Below are 5,188 nucleotides of genomic sequence, written 5' to 3' on the forward strand. Positions count from 1 at the left end.
GTAAGTGTTTTGTTTTAGAAAGACTGAAGATGTAATTAAATGCATAAAATAATGAGTGGCATTGCTAAGCAAATCTTTAATTAGTTTAAAACTTCAAGCAATGATTTTTAGCTTGCTTTTCTGAGCATGCTTTTTCACTACATAACTGAACTTAGTCAGAGACAGTGGCAACTGATATCTCAAATATGAGGTGAAATATGAACATCTAAAAAATAGGAAATTTCTACTAGTTTTATGGAAGTCAGTAATTGGGTAGGGAGATAAATACTTTTAGATTCCCACTAAGGCACAGACAGAAGGGTTAGCTTTTCTTTCCCCAAACAAGAGGGAATCCACACACAGTGTAAACGCAGAGACACAAACTCATAGGGAAGTTGTCTTTGTTAGTGCCAGGGCAGTTAATTAATTGGATCTCACTGGCTGGACAACAGATGAGATGGAAGAGTCATTTAGCTTTCATGAACCAGTAAAACATACCTGGCCATGCAGCTTCTGCTCTGGAACAGCCCCCATGGCTGTCTGCAATCTGCAGATAAGTCTGCATGTGGATCAGGGGAGAGGAAAAGACACTTTCCTTCACGTTTCTGATTTTTCCTGACTGTTCACTTAGAATTGATGGGATGGAGCATCCTATACATTAATGCTATATATTTGAGCAATAGTCTTTTAGAAGTGAGAGAGAATACAAGGATTTCTAGCAGCACTTCCTTGCATGTATGAAAACACTGACCTATGACTAAATAGAAAATGGAGCTTTGCAAAGGCATTTTTACAGCTATGTGACCACAGAATTCCTGAAATGGTTCTCTAGAAAGATAAATCACATAATTACTAGAAAAAGTAAACATTTCACTGAGAATAAAAGGTCACATTTGGACATTGGTCCATATTCTAGATTCCCACACTTTTGCCTGCACGCTACCCAATGGCCAAGCCAGGAAGGTGGTCACTTACTGGTGACCCCAACACACCATTGTGTGTTTATAATGCCACGGCATGTGGCAATTATAAATCAACTTCTAGACATCTTCTGGACTGCAAACTCTAGCTACTTACACACCCTATCTACTCTTGCAGTACATACCATGAGGCAGTGCCAAAAATGCTGCCCAGCCACTTTTGGGTGACAGAGCTGTAGTGGCAACATGCATACAGAATCACACATATAGAAGGATATCTACAGATAGTATGGCTTTTCCCTTTCTGGTATGTCTGTATGGCATTACTTAATCAAGAGACCTGGTTAAAAATAAATAAACAAATAGATAAATAAATAAACAAATAAAACCACCACCCATTCTACGGGTTGTTCAAAACAGAGGTAAAAATAAACTAAATTTTACAATGAATGTCCTTTGAACACTTTGTAAAGCTAGAGATAAAAGCCATTAGATAAAAATAAATTCCTTAAATCATTACAATAAATACTGTAGTACCAGCTCTGGTGACAAAGGCAAAGTCATTGCCATTTTCAGGAGGAAATAGGAAATAGTTGAAAGAACTTTACACAAAACTGTGAGAACGAGAAAAACACCACCTGCTTCCCATGGAGATGACTAGAGGTGAAATTGTTTCCTGGTATATGCTACAGAAATCTGGGAATACATAGTCACATTTGCCTTTTGGATGAGCAAATAGTGAAAGTGCTTTTCCTGTTCTATACTTAAAACCAGTATAAGCTGCTGGATCCTAGCGTATGTATTCCCAGCTCTGAACACCTGACAAATTAAAATTATTTTTTCCAACAGAAGAAAGGCAACATACAATAGAAGAGATTAAATTTTTTAAGGTTAAGTGTAAAAATTGGGAGCTTTTAAGAGAGGTGTCCTGGCGACCAAATCCAGAGTAGCCTAGGACCTCCATAGGAGAAGCCTGGCTGGTGTCACCACCATGCAGGGAAGCATGGAGTGCCCAACAATTGAGCTGCTCTGCATGCCAGTTGTCTGTGTTATCATATAAAAATCTTTTGATACACATATGTATAGCTATTTTGTAGGTAGACTGAACATCATGCCTGAACAAGAAATGGAGAGGATCACAGGCTAGGCATAAGAAACCAAGACACTTCAAAGGCTGATCCAAAGGTCCCAGATGTTACAGAAACAGGAAAGACAGAGCACAGTGGTGAGAACAGCAGTGAAAACAGATGAGGGCAGTGTCAGCCAGTGCAGCTGTGCTCGTACCTGGGGAACAGGCTGCGAGCCACAACCCAGACCAGACCTGCTCTCTTCATGCTGGCACTGTCATCGTCAGCCCTTGCATGCAGCACAGGACAGCATTGCCACAGCAAGGATGGGTCACTCAATCTACTGAGTCTCAAACAACCAAACAGCCAGGGAGGCAGACACCAGCACATTTGAATGCCCCAACTCATCTGTATTTGGCTTTTGGGCTGGGTGTTAGGTATGCCTAAGACATCGGCCACACACTTCATGTGATGCTCAGACACAAAAGAGGGCTGGGCTGCACTGGTTTAAACTGCACAGGGCAGAGGAGACCTCCACCCCTTTCAATGCTTAATCCCAGTGTTTCTGCCCAAGGCAATTGTTTGCATGTTTCTCTTTTCTCTTCAGAAAGTCCTCTATACTTAAAACCACTGTCAGTTCAGTGCTTGGGATAAGAAAAATACTGGTTTTTATGAATGGATTGGTTTAAATTGGCTTCAGAGTGGAGAACAAAAGACATCCCAAAACTGCTGTCAAATATAAATGTTCATACTGGTGTGCATGTGTGTATTTGTGTAGGATTTTTCCTCTTATTTTCATAAATAAATAATGCCTGATTTTCAACAGTTTTTTAAGGACACACCACCTATTCTGTAGCTAGACTGTGGTCATTTTGTGGCAGTAAAACTTAATTCAGTAACAGAAATACAGAATCCGTCATCTTCTTGTAGCCAAAGGAAAAGTTTTACCTTTAATCTGTGGCCACAGAGAGTTGGTATGTGACGGTGTTCAAAATACCAGAGTAAAAACACAGGGATTTATGGAATCACAACCAATTTGTTGTCTCAAAATTATGAAGTCAACCCTTTGAGAATTAATCTTTTCAGTTTTCTGTGCTTGTTCTGCATAATGGACTAAACTGTTGACAATGGAAAATTTTAGTGTAGACAACAGGACAGGAATTGCTGGCCGTGGTTGGTTTTATCTCTAAACTTTCCTGGCTGCATTTAGCTGAGGCCAATGCAGACAGCCATGGTCACAGAACACCTTGCAAGAGAAAGACCTGTAGCAGTGTCACCAGAAATCATGAGCCCCTGGAGATAGCAAATGCAGAACCCAGGATCATAAATCTTAGTTGTCTCTCTCTCCATCCTTCTGGTAACCATCAAGCAATGGATGCTAAAAGGAGTTACAGAATAACTAATCTTCTTATTACTGTCCATCAATTCTGTATGCACCAATTTTGATTAAATAATTTATGTTCTACTACTTGTTTATTAAAGCCTTCAGAAGGTATCAGTAGGTCTATTTTTCTCTTTGCTGACCTTTATAAACTGCTGTATATCTCGGAGAGGACCAGATTTGGGACATGTGGTTTACACATACCCTTATGAATTATACCAAATTTGTAATATGCAAATTCATTCATTATAATTATAAAAATAATTTTGAGTCTTTTGTGTATTTTAAGAATTCTAAACAGTTAGAAAGCCAGAAGTATACCCTGTTATACTTTAAGGGTTTTTTTCATTACTTACATATTTTAGAGCTTCAAATTGGACCAAGCATAAAGACTGAATCCAAGTGTTAAAACTGCTTATCACAATAAACTTGTAATCGTTACATTTCTACAAATAACCCTACTGTGTCCTAAGAAGACAAACAAATTTTCTGGAAATGGTTTCAGATTAGTTGCAACAATTACACAAAGTCTCAACACATTTTCACATGGTATTTTGCTCATTTTTCATCACATTCATTTGCAATGACAAGGTAATCTGTTTCACATACCTGCCTAGCTATCTAAGATACCTGAAAGGGATGGAATTCATGTCACAGAATGCAAACGTAAAATGTAGACATACCTAACTAAACTGCTCACTCAAGGTCCCCACTGTGGTCAACACAGAGAAATGGGTACATTAGGGCGCAATTACTTGATCTACTCTAGAAACTGATGAGATCCTCTAGACTCTCACTGACACAGAGAAAACCTAAACCAATTATCTCCCAGTAATTGAGTTCTGCAGAATCCAATTCATAATTTATATCTTATGCAATCTGGCACAGCAAACACTAATCGTTTTTTGTTGATTACTTTTAACATCAATAGCTCCAGGCTACTTCAGAAAACAAGCACTCAAACCAGTCCCAACAGATTTCCCGCACATCCCCCCACTTGAAAAGCACTACTTTTGGAAACAAAACTTCTGCCAAATGAAAAAAAAAAAAAAATGGATTTTATTTTTCATAGTTCAGAATGGAAACTGAACAGGTATGATTTCTTAAGAAGATTTTAAGAACGTTGACAGAAGTTCCTACAAAGAAACTACCTCTGGAATGAACTGTCAAGGCTCCGCTCACCCCCGCTCCCGCGGAAGGCGGCGGCGCCATCTAGCGGGCGAGGGCGGGCTACACCGGGCAGCTGACCCAGCGTGGGCTCGCCGTGCGCCGGGGCTTTCTGTGGTCATTACAGACGGAGTAACGGCTGGCAGAAGCTCTGGAGCCAAAGACGGCATCGATGGCATGACACGGGACTTTCTTTTTCTCTGCAGGGCAACGAGGCGTTTGAATTCCCTCAGCGGGAGTTCCCCACGGGGAGGGGCGGCTGCGCTCTGCTGCGCGGGGCTGCGGGGCTGCCAGCCCGGCGGACACAGGGTGTGCGCGAACACATCGCCTGAGACCCAGAGAGGCAGCACCTGGAAGCAAACAAATAAACCACAGTGGAGATGAGAGGGAAGTGATTCAGATTTCGTAATTAACTTTTTAGCTGATGAATGACATGTCCCAGTCTTCTCTCTCCAGTTAAAATTGTCTCTTTACCTAGTCTAATGTACGTACGATTTTTTCCTTACAGTTCTTACGTTTGACTTGTAAGTGAAGCAGAAGTAGTAAAATGCTGATAATTTTCTTCTGTTTCTCTTTCCCTGCCCACCCCTATCCCTTCCCCCACAAGTCTTCCGGGACCATCACTTTAATGTTCCAGGTAGACATTTGTCATTATATCGTATCAGGGTCAGCTT

Source organism: Nesoenas mayeri (assembly GCF_963082525.1).
Source record: "Nesoenas mayeri genome assembly, chromosome: 2".
NCBI lineage: Eukaryota > Metazoa > Chordata > Aves > Columbiformes > Columbidae > Nesoenas > Nesoenas mayeri.